Source organism: Spermophilus citellus, assembly GCF_964194105.1.
Source record: "Spermophilus citellus genome assembly, chromosome: X".
NCBI classification, from domain to species: Eukaryota; Metazoa; Chordata; class Mammalia; order Rodentia; family Sciuridae; genus Spermophilus; species Spermophilus citellus.
Window position 1 is genome coordinate 102,592,881 of NC_138190.1, and position 12,838 is coordinate 102,605,718.

Genomic DNA, 12,838 nt, shown 5'->3' on the forward strand with positions numbered 1-12,838 from the left:
ACCCAGTTTGACCTTATTTTTTACAATTATTATAGATTGCTGGATTCAACCTGCTAATATTGTTTAGAATTTTTATAAGAAAATCATCCTGAACATTTCCTTTCTTATAATGTCCTTGTCTGATTTGGGTATCAAGTATTTGCTAGCTTCATAAAACTAACTAAAGAGTACAATTTCTTTTTTTTTTCCTCCTTTGGCTTTCTCCACTGAAAAAGGAGGAAACTGATGTCTGAGGTATACAAATTTTTCATAAATGTACTATATCCAATTATTTGCTTAGTACCATGTGTAAGTCTGTTTTCTATTGCTATAACAAAATAACTGAGACCAGATAATTTATTAAAAAATAGAAGTTTATTTGGATCATGGTTCTGGAAGCTGGGAAATCCAAGTGCATGATGCCAGCATCTGATTGGTATCTAGTTAGGGCCTTCATGCTGCATCAAAACGTGTCCGAGGACATTACATAAGACAAAGTAAGTGTGCTAGCTTCGGTTTCTCTTCCTCTTCTTATAAACTTACTAATGCCATCATGGCAGTCCCACCAACATGACCTCTTTGAATACTAATTACCTCCTGTGTTGGAAAAAACAAATTGCATTTTTCCTCTGTTCTCACTCAACAGCAATCAATACAGAAGATTTTGGTGACCTCAAAATGAGTGGGGGCTTCTCCCCAACAGCAAGCAAGCAATTCTGCAATGAATACCAGCTGTGTGTCCTTTAATTTAATTCAGTTCTGACACTATCTACCTGGAGATACTGTAAGATCCCACAGGACTGCCCACACACTTTAGATTCTAGTCACAAGTCTCAGGTTGTTTTTATCTGTGCTTCTGAACAATTGAGCATTAAGTGTGGTTCCCATGACTCCGTCCTCTAGTTTAATTATTTTGCTTGAGCAGCTCACAGAACTCAGGCAAAGATGTTTACCAGGTTTTTTTGTAAAAAAAAAAAAAATATTACAAAGCATACAACTGGGGAGAAGCATGGGGCAACGTATGAGGGGAGGGCTATAGTATTTCCATATCCTTTCCAAGCATACCAGCCTCCATACCAGAAAACTCCATGTGTTCAGATATGTGGAATCTTTCTAAGCTCTATTCTTTGGGGTTTTTATAGATACTTCATTGCACAGGAATGACCAAAGCATCGATAACTGTGTAGGAATGTGTTTGAACAAATCTAATGCTAGCAGATTGAGTGGGGGAAACGTAACAAGACTTGTCTGCTTCAGAATTGTTGTTGGCCATTCCTGGGCAGCATTCCTTCTTCTAGAGTATGGCCATTCCTGGGCAGCATTCCTTCTTCTAGAAGTTTTTATGATCTACTATTGGACAAGGGTAGATCAAATAATTTCTTTATGGCCATTTCAAAGACAGAAAGGTGGAGGAAAATTAGAGTACTTATAACACACCTTCAGAAAGAGAAATTCTAGTTTTCTAGGTCTGCTTTGAGGAGGGAGTTTATGAACCAGGAATTGTGGACGAAAATAAAAAAAAATTATATATCATAATATCACAGCTCCCAAAGACTCCACCTCCAAATACCATTGACATAGGAATTTGAAGGTTAAATTTACAACACATTGGGGCTGGGGATGTGGCTCAAGCAGTAGCGTGCTCGCCTGGTATGTGTGCGGCCCAGGTTCGATCCTCAGCACCACATACAAACAAAGATGTTGTGTCTGCCGAAAACTAAAAAATAAATATTAAAAATTCTCTCTCTCTCTTTAAAAAAATATTAAAAATAAATAAATAAATAAATTTACAACACAAAAAATTTGGGGGGATACATTTAAACCACAGCACCATGACTTCTTAAGCCCCCTTAGTGTTCTTCGTCATTGCCTTGTTTCAATTGATTTACTATTATGAATCCACTTAGGACATCCTTATTCATATATAGGTGTGCACATATGACCAATTATTTCCTGAGGGTACATTCCTAGAAGTGGAGTTGCTGGATCAAGGACTATATTCCATACAAACCTGAGTGGAAGGGGAGATGGCTCTCATTCAGCAGGACCTACTTTGCTAGCACTGGCTCATGTTCAAGGGCCTTCCTCATTTCTTACATTGCCTATAATACTTTGACTCTGAACTACTGAAGATCTTAATATTTAAAGGTTGATTCAGCTCTAAGAAATTCCTGACATTACTTAAGTTTTCAAATGATTTAGAAGGGCTTTTCTTTTTTTTTTTTTTTAAGAGCGAGTGATGGAGAGAGAGAGCGAGAGAATTTTTTCTAATATTTATTTTTTAGTTCTCGGCGGACACAACATCTTTGTTGGTATGTGGTGCTAAGGATCGAACCCGGGCCGCACGCATGCCAGGCGAGCGCGCTACCGCTTGAGCCACATCCCCAGCCCCTAGAAGGGCTTTTCAAAATGATTTTAATGGAAAATTTTTAAACACACAGAAAAAAAATTTTTAAACACATAGAAAACAGTATGATTCCCCCATGTACCCATCAATCAGCTTCAGTAATTATTCACATTTTGAATAACTTGTTTCATCTATAAACCTCTGCACTTCAATGGAATATTTAAAGTCATTATGAAACATCCTATCAAATCATAGGACTTATCTATAGTGTATCCATAGTTATAGCTCTTCCTTTTTTTTGTACCAGGGATTGAACTCAGGGATACTCAACCACTGAACCACATCCCCAGCCCTATTTTGTATTTTATTTAGAAATAGGGTCTCACTGAGTTGCTAAGCGCCTCACCATTGCTGAGGCTGGCTGTGAACTTGCGATCCTCCTGTCTGAACCTCCCAAGCCACTAGGATTACAGGCATGCACCACCACACCCGGCTCTATAGCTCTTCATTTTATCCCACGTTTTTTAATTGGCACTTTTAAGTGGCATAGAGCACTCATTCCAATTTTTTTTAGTTTTTATTTTTATTTTTTTTAGTACTGGGGATTTAACGTGGGCACTTAACCACTGAGCTACATCCCATCCCCCCCTTTTTTTATTTTGAGAGAGGATCTCACTAAGTTGCTGAAGCCAGCTTTGAACTTGTGATCCTCCTGCCTCAGCCTCCCAAGCTACTGGGATTACAGGAGTGCACCTGGCTCAAATAATTTTAATTTGTACATTTGTCTCTATTCTAGGCCAGTTTGTTCAGAGGGGTATTAGTTTTCTGTGTGAATTTACTTTTGGTTTAACTAATTTTTCTATTGCTTCTTTGATTTCTACATCAATCATTTCTACTCTTCATTATATCATCCCTTCTACCTACCTAATCAATTACATTCCACATTCATTGTATTTCAGTCTTTTTTCATATAATATGAAGTATATGTACTTTGGCTTTAAATTTGCCTTTGAGTACTGCTTGGGTTGGCTATATTCAACAAGCCTGGATCAAAGATGGAATTTTTGGGCTGGGGATATAGCTCAGTTGGAAGAGTGCTTTCCTCCCATGCACAAGGTCCTGAATTCAATCCCCAGCACCACATACACACACACAAAAAGATGGAATTTTCATTGTCATTCAGTTCTTCATGTTTTATTATCAATTCTCAGGGTAATTAATACCATTTCTCAAATTTACATGTCCAACACTGACCTCTTCTATGAAATCCATACTCGTATAACCCTTTGTTTACTTTACATCTTCAGTTGGAATTAAAATAGTAGGCAACTCAAACCCAAAAGAGTAAAAAAAAAAAAAAAAAGAATTCTGGAAAACCTGCTCCTCCTTCAATTTCCTCTCTTTTGTGGAATGGCTTCATCGTTCATCAGTTGTTCAATCAAATCTTGATGCTGGGGATCAAACTCAGAATACTAACTATATGCTCTACTGCTGAGCTATACCCCCACCCTCAACTGAAACTTTTTAAAAAATATTTATTTTTTAGTTATAGGTGGATACAAGATCTTCATTTTATTTTCATGTGGTGCTGAGGGTCGAACCCAGTGCCTCACGCATGGTAGGTGAGCACTTTACCACTGAGCCACAGCCCAGCCCTCAATTGAATCTTAAGTTTGGTATTATTTCTAAACTCTCCTGAATCTCCCATGTCAGAAAGTCCCTTTGTTCTACCGGTACATTATTTCTTGCATCAATTCTCCATTTTCCATAGCCCTATTCCACCATACTGGTACCAGCCACAATAACTTCTTGCACAGACTAGAAATAAATGGCATAGCAGGATCCACCTCTTACATCCCTAACTTGAGGTATCACTAATCCTCCTGATCACAGGTAATTGAGCACTTTCCTACTGGCTTGAGAGAGCAGCAATAATAAAACTCCCACCCCCTCCCTGTTGATATATGTCAATTCCCTCATTCTTCAGTGTCCAGGGAATGATGCTGGAGAGACAGTTACCATGGTGACCTAAAAATTTTCAGGTGTAATTTGTGAAGTGTAAAAATATGGGAGGTTCTAACTGCAGTAAAACAAATGAACTGGGAAAAGCTTGCCCCCAAACCAGAAATGAGCTCTCTCAACCTGGTACTCTATTGAGAACAGGAGCAATCAGCAATCAGAGCAATGCTTTTTCTCTCAGCAGATGCAAATACTTCTCCAGCTGAAGACCAACGACAGAATTTCATCTTCTGCAAACCTGCACATCCAGAGTCCAAACCACTCTGTGTTTACTCTGGCTGAATACCACATCTTCAGGTATCCAACTACTAAAAGACTAATCCAACTCTCTTTATAATGAAACTCCATAATCCCCTTTTTGTTTGGAGACCTTATATCCTATTTTGCTGGGATACAACCCTCAATGACTTATTGATGAAAAAGAAGATAACTAGAAATTTAGTTTCAACAAGCAGGACATTTTGCTATACTGTACCAATTAAGCTATATTCCCCAGGACAGGTTTTGGGAGCCTGGCACTGGCTCAAAACTTCAAATTAATATGTTGACTCCAATCTGAATATTGCACTTGGTATAATGGTTGCCAGTCAGGTTGTCTGTGGAAGGACTGGATGATTGAACAAAGAGAGGAGGAACATGACTTAAGCATTCCTCAGCCTCCAGATCCTGCCTCTACTAGTTGTGTGAACTTGGGCAAGGTAGTTAACCTCTGTGTTTCAACTTCCTCATCAGTAAAAAGGAAATAATAACAGGAAGCACCTCATAGGTTTGAGGTGAGGATTAAATGAAGGAACATATGCAAAGTCTTTAAAAGGGTACCTAGTGCATTACAAGTGCCATGCTGTGGAATGTCATCATAACTGTACCAAACACTTCTCTCCAAATACTTCGAACATCCATGTAATGGATTACCTAAACCCTCCCTCCCAGCCTCTTCACACAGAATTCATTAAAGTCACTAGCTTTAGAATACTCTCCCCAACATCATTGGGGGTGGGGAATCCCTTAATGAGCTAACCAAGTAATTCCTTTCACAGAAGGAACTGTCTTCAGTCACGAAGACACCTGTGGAATGCTTGCTTATTTGGGGAGGGGATTAAGGCTCCATGAACCAAGGTGAGATGACCCAGGTCTAAGGGAAAGAGTAACTCAAATCTCCTGCACAAGGATAACTCAGAAACCTTGGCGGATGGGAAGCTGGAGAGCCAAGGAGATGAAGAAGCACAAAGGCCAGGCAGGCAGTTGAATGGAAGAGAAATTTAAGGGAAATTATCCCACTATATTTGTGTGTACACAGTTTGCTAACTAGTTAATTTTTTCAACTGATTGGCCTTTGAAAAATAATTTATTTTGATATTGTTTAGTACAACACAAACTCAGTTAAAAAGAAATAGCTTTCAAGCACAAAAGGGGAAAAAGTAAATGTGAAAGTCCCTCAACTCCTGGCAGTCCAGTTTGGTGTGTATGCCTCTAAATCTACTTTTATACACAGACAGTTTAATTCTTTTTCTGTAAAAGTTGGGTCATAGCTGTCACAAGGTTTGGAGATTTTCTTTCCTATTGTCTGTTGTGCTATGATGAACTTTCTCCATTGTCCCAAACCTACAGCAAGATCTTGCTACCGGCTCTTGGAGCTATCTTCTTGGTTTCCATCAAGTTTCTCTCAGAGAAAGGCAGAATACTACTAATAATCACTGCCTAGATGTCCCCACACTATCAGGCAGTCAATTCTCACCTTCATTCCTCATGACACCCCTTGGAAGTCATTCCCACTATTAGTGCCTATGGGGGTCACAGATGAGGGCTCGAAAGGCCCAAAAAGCAAAGGGTGAAAAGGAGGAAAGTAAAGAAGACAGAGGCAGGACTCAGACCTTCACTGTCTCTTTAAATCTTCACAATGATATTATGAAGGAGCTATGACCACAAATGAGGAAACTGAGGCTATCGAATTCACACAGCAAGCAGCATGTCTGCTCCTTGCTGGGATGGAGCACTGAGACTTCACTAGTCCTCTCATGTCATAAGTACATCCCTTTCTATAAAATGTTGATGAAAGAAAAAACATTTCTTTAAAAATGGAAAAATAGCTGGGCATGGTGGCCCACTCCTGTAATCCCAGCAGCTCAGAAGGCTGAGGCAGAAGAATCATGAGTTCAAAGCCAGCCTCAGCAAATTAGCGAGGCCCTCTCAAAAAAGAGGGGGTGTGCCCCAAAGTTCAATCCCTGGTACAAAAAAAGAAAAATATACAGTGTTCATTGAATAGAACACTCAATATAGTAAAGATGTAAATTTCCCACAAGGTGATCTGTACATTTAACATAATTATTATCCAAATATTACCAAGATTTATCATTAATATAGGCAAGCTTACAAAACCTATAGGAAAAGGTAAAGCAACTAGAATAGTTAAAACAATTTTTAAATAGAAGAATAAACTGGGGGAATATCTTTATTGCAAGTTAAAATATTGGATGGATACAGTAAATTGAGACAGTAGGATCCTTGGGGAGTGATAGATACAGGTCAAGGGAAATGAGTAACAGACCAGCTCAGGTACACTCAACTGACTTTACAAATGGTGTAACAAACTTCAATGGAAGAAGGATAGAATTTTTTTAAAAATGGTGTCAGAATAAATGTTCATCCATAGGAAAAAAATTGAACCTCACACTATCTACGAAAATGAAATCAAGAGGCTGGGGTTGTAGCTCGGTGGTAGAGCACTTGCCTAGCATATGTGAGGCACTGGGTTGGATTCTCAGCACTGCATATAAATAAATAAATAAACAAGCAGGGCTGGGGTTGTGGCTCAGTGGTAGAGCACTTACCTTGCACATGTGAGGCACTGGCTTCAGTCCTCAGCACCACATATAAATAAATAAAGGCATTGTGTCCATCTATAACCAAAAAAAAAAAAAAAATTAAAAAAACAAAAATGCAAGAGAATAAATTTCTCTTGTTAAACAAAAAAAAATGTCAATCAACAACTAAAAAAAAATTTCAAAAACAAATCTCTTTAATAGTTAAAAAAAATAAACTCAAAGTGGACTGTGGACTTAAATATAAAAATCATGAAACAATAAAAACATGAAAAATTACATATTACACTAACAAAATTAAAAGTTATTATGCTGAAAAGATCCTATTAAGAGACTGAAACACAGATTGGGAGAACATATTTGCAAACTATATATACAACAAAGGATTGGTATTCAGAATATATAAAGAACTCTCAAAATCCTATAGTTAAAAATAAAGATCCAGTTGGAAAATAAGCAAAAGGCATGGATAGAAAAGAGAATATACAGATGACAAAGAAGAACATGAAAATATGTACATCATCATTAGCCATTAGGGAAATGCAAAGTAAAACCACACCAATGAGAATGGCTAATATAAATAATGGTAATAACAAATGTTAGCAACTGAATTTTTTAATTGGTACTTGGGGATTGAACCCAGGGGTGCTTTACTTCTGAGCTACATCCCCAGTCATTTTTAAATTTTGTTTCTTTCTTTCTTTTTCTTTTTCTTTTTTTTTTTTTTTTTTTTTTTTTTGGTACCAGGGAGTTTAACCACTGAGCCACACCCCAAGTCTCGTATTATATTTTTATTTAGCGACAGGTTCTGAGTTGCTTAGGGCCTCACTAAGTTGCTGAGGCTGGCTTTGAACTTGTGATCCTCCTGCTTCAGCTTCCTGAGCTGCTAGGATTATGGGCATGTTCCACTGTACCCAGCTCTTTTTTTTTAATTTTTGAGACAGGGTCTCACTAAATTGTTGAGGATCTCACCAAGTTTCCAAGTCTGGTCTCAAACTTGCCATCTCCTTGCCTCAGCCTCCTAAGTCACTGGTAATACAAGTGTGCACCACCACACCCAGCCTAGCAATGGAGATTTTTCATACATTGCTTTTAGGAATATACAATGGCAAGGCTCATTCTGATATGTGCTTAACTAAACATGTACTTATCATAGAACTCCACAAGTCACTCTTGGGCATTTATCCAAGAGAAATGATAATTTGTGTTCACACAAAAACCTGTATGTAAATGTTCATGGTAACTTAACAATAGCAAAACCAGGTAATCCATAAGTCTTTCAATCACAACCCATATGGACCTCAAGAACATTATACTTAGTGAAAAAGAAAGTCAATCCCCAAAGTACAGGATTTCATTTGCATAACATTCTCAAAATTACAAAAATTTAGAGATTGAGAACAGATCAATCACTGAAAAAGTATAAAAGTAAAGCAGGATGGATATGAATATAAATGGAAAATACAAAGGAGGCAACTGAAGAGTTTTACATCTTGGCAGTGCTGATGATCACCCAACTCACTATGTGTATACATGGGATAAAACCACAGAGAACCACTTGTACATGAACACATGTAAAAATGATGAAAACTGAATAAAGCCCACATTCTAGTTAATATTATTGTACCATTACCAATTTCCTGAATTTGAGATTATGCTAGCTATATAACATATCACTAAGAGGGAGCGCTTGGTGATAGATACATGGGTCTCTATATACTACTTTTGCAATTTCCTGTGAGTCTATAATTATTATAAAATATTTTAAAAATATTTTTTAAAGTTGTAAATGTACACAATACCTTTATTTTTTAATTTATTTTTATGTGGTGCTGAGGATCAAACCCAGTGCCTCATGCATGCTAGGCAAGCACTCTACCCCTGAGCCACAACCCCAGCCCCTTAAAATATTTTTTAAAGAAAACTATTTCAAATTCCAGAGTTACAGAAATTTACCTTGGTACATTTCATAACCAGAATTGTTCTTACTGTGTTAATTGCTATTCATGCATATGTGAGGCAGTTTAAAAAGTCCTCCACCTTTTGATAGGTTTTGCAAATAGGTATGCTGAAGGAAAGTGCACTAATGTTTCTTTTTAAAATACTGACCTGGGCTGGAGTTGTGGCTCAGCAGTAGAGCACTCACCTAGTGTGAGCGAGGCCCTGGGTTCAATCCTCAGCACCACATAAAAATAAAAATGAAGGTATTCTGTCCAGCTACAACTAAATAAACAAAATATTTTTTATTTATATTTTATATTTATATTTTTAAAATAAAGTTACATGCATATGATAAAAATATTAATATTTTACATCCTAAATAGCTTTTGTTCATGTAGGAGATAGAAATATAATGTTTTAGAAATAAAAACTGAAATTTAAAAAATATTTACTAACCCTTTAAAATAACAATAGTGACTGGGGTGTTGCTCAGTAGTAGAGTACTTGTGTGGTCTTGCATTTGATCCCAGAACCAAAAAGAAAAAAAATAGTAAAATAGAAAAAAATAACAATGAACCCACTACAAATTTGTGTAAATAAAATTTTATTAAAAGAACCACTTTACATTTTTTGCAAATAACTTTAATATCTGCATTAATACAAACAGCTAGATTCTCATATTTGCTTCTTATTTAAGGTTGTAATATGTTGTTTTGGTTGAATTTTATGAAAAAAATCCAAATTCATGGAGATACAGTTAGAAAAAGGACGAATTCCTAAACACCCTGAAAAGGTCCCAGGTGTCTCCAGGGTTACTCAGACCACACTTTGGAGAACCACTGTGGTTAGAGAGACATTAAAATATTTATAAATAAAATGTTAGCATATCTGCAATTTGGATTAAACTCTTCCCAAACACACATAAAACCTATGTCAGGGTGTACACAAATGATTCTTATTATTTGTGGTAGTGAGGCTATATAAAGTCAACTTATACAATTAATTAGCAAATAGTGAACTACTACTCACAGTAGAACTCCAAGGTTCAGTTCCTGTGAACCTCTGGTCTCATTCCTTTCAAATGATCAATACATGAATTAGTTTTATATATGTTTCTGTTTAAAGATATCTTATTTTTTATCTATTTTTTAAAGAATTGAATTTGGTGTCAACATACCTTATATATAATCAGAGATATGATAAATTATGATATAATGGTGTATTAAGAATTGTAATGCAAAAATAAATAAAGAAAGAAAATTTAAAAAGAATTAATTACATATGATATTTCTTTACAACAAAACATGAGGCAAGAAGGGTTTAAATTTTTCCTGCTCTCAGGTAGCATGACCATAAATGACTTTTGTTTTCAGCCACACAACAGTGCTCTCCACTCTGCTTTTTAAAATCAGTCATCTCACAAACCCATTAATTTAGGTGCTTTTCCATCTATTCCACAGCTTCATCTCACACTAAAGATGGTATCTTATCTCTTCCCAGAGAAGGCTCACATATTTTATTTTAGTTGTAAATGAACACAATATCTTTATTTTATTTTATTTTTAATTTACTTTATTTTTTACGTGATGCCGGGGATTGAATCCATTGCCTTACACATGCTAGGCAAGTGCTCTACCAGTGAGCTACAACTCCGGCCCCAAGCCTCACATATTAACTGGCAAATTTCTTCTTCCTTTTTCTGGATGTACCATATTGTTGATTCATTAACATTGAACTCACAACCAACAGTATTATAACTCATGCCTAAATGAAGCTTATCTAATACATATATTTTCTCCATAAGGCACATCACTTCTGGCAATTAGGAACACTAGACAACATATCAGTGTAATGATTAGGGGCCATTTTAAACAGTGAAATCATCAACAAAAGACATAAAAATGTGGCATTAGATAGACTATGAAAAAGATATAGCATAAGAGCTAAAACAAGAAGACAGTGTGTCATTTTATCCAAACTCAACTGAGAACATTGAGTGCTTGGCCAATCTGTGCAGGTCCACGAATGACCATGAAAGTACTTCAGGTACTGATTGTGGGGTTAAAGATAAGTTTAAGCAAGTAGGTAAACTTGCAAATATGAAATCTGTGAATAAAAAGGATCAACTACTTTGAACAACTTGCAACTGCACATACCCACACACATGTGTGTGTGTGCGCGCACGCATGTGTATGACATTTTATTGATGAGCAGAAATCATTAATTATTGGTGCTGGAATATGGGGGTTCATTATTCTAGTCTAATTTTGTATATGTTTGCATTTTTTCCACAATGAGAAAGTTTTTTAAAAGTGGTTTATTTTTGCATTGGATTACTATTCCACTTTGCCTTGATTGGGCTTTTCCTTGGGGAAGTCTGCTACTGTGAAAGGTGAAGCAAAAGTGACTTTATGGTCCTGCTACTGTGAAAGGTGAAGCCAAAGTGACTTTATGGTACAGAGGGTCAACCACCACCAGCTCAAACTACCACAAGTCTTCCTTGGGGGTATTAATCCAATACTTAGTCCCTGCTGAAAGTGGGACAGCAACAGGCAGAGGTATGAGGTCAACAGCTCTTTTTCTTGGAAAGAATTTCTAGGTAATTATCTAAGAGGCAATGGAATTTAAACCCCATAATATTTTGAGAGCCCACTGAGCCCAGACCAGCTCACTCTGTGGAAGTATGGTTTTAATGTGACCTTAGTAAAGATAACTTAGATTTTAGTTCAAGAGTGTAGATTTAGTCACTTTCTGGCCTGGGTTAAGTCAGTAAATCCTTGTTAGATCCAACATTTCCCAACAAATTTTCATATATTTAATATATATATATATATATATATATATATATATATATATATATATATAACCTATACATACATGTAAAATATATATAAACACATACACACATACATACACATGTAACATTTATATAATTATATATGTTTGAAAGCTTGGCATTTTTAAATATCCAGAGGAGGGAAGATACCTTCTAATTTAGAAGCTAAAGTATCCTACTATCCTGGTTTCTAAGATCAGACCCTCTACCAGAGTATGGATCACATCCTTTCCCTTCTGAGAACTTCATGCATCAGCTGCCTCCTCCCTCTTCTACATTTTCAATTTTCTCTTTCTCATAGCTCTTCCCCATCAGCCTGTGCACATTCCCAAGTATCTAACATTTTTATAAAAATCTTCCCTCAGTCTTGTGACCTTCCAGCTGCCATTAGATCATTCTCTTTCCAAGCTTATTGAAGGTATAACATGTACTAAAGTCTCACTACTTCAACACCCAATCTTCGGGTTTTACATCATGTGTAAAAAATCACCCCAAAACTTAGGGCTTAAATAATAATTATTTAATTATATTCATGACTGTGTGAGGAATGCTGGCAAGTCTACCCTATGAGGTATCTAATGGGGTCAGTGGTATCCAGCTGATTGGCAGGTTGGTCTGGAGGGCCCCAAATGGCTTCCTTCATTCCTATGCCTGCCACCTGGTGGAGATATCTGGAAATTGGGCTTAGCTGTGTTGCTGTCTCACTCCATGTCGTCTCAGGGCTTCTTTACTTGATCTCCTTAGCAAGGTGCTCAGATTTCTTATGTGGTTGTTCAGAGCTCCAAAAGGCCAAGGCAAAAGTTTCAGGGCTTCTTACAACCTACCCTTGGAATTTAAGCAGCATCACTTCCTTACATTTTCACAGAGCACACCAGATTTAAGAGTAGGGGACTACAT

General features: G+C 36.8%; 1 long non-coding RNA gene across 3 annotated transcripts in view; it reads right to left on the reverse strand.

Annotated features, from left to right (window-relative positions):
* Nucleotides 1-366: 366 nt before the first annotated feature.
* Nucleotides 367-12,838, reverse strand: part of LOC308639604 — a 44,679-nt gene continuing 32,207 nt past the window's right edge. Inside the window, exons 5-7 of one of the 3 annotated variants that reach the window (XR_014020082.1) lie at nt 9,311-9,387; nt 7,174-7,242; nt 367-1,696 (exon numbers count right to left, since the gene is read on the reverse strand). This is a non-coding gene — a long non-coding RNA (uncharacterized lncRNA). Of the gene's footprint in view, nt 1,697-2,377; nt 7,243-9,310; nt 9,388-12,838 lie in introns of those variants that run through there. The other 2 variants (XR_014020084.1, XR_014020083.1) reach the window with 2 other exon arrangements.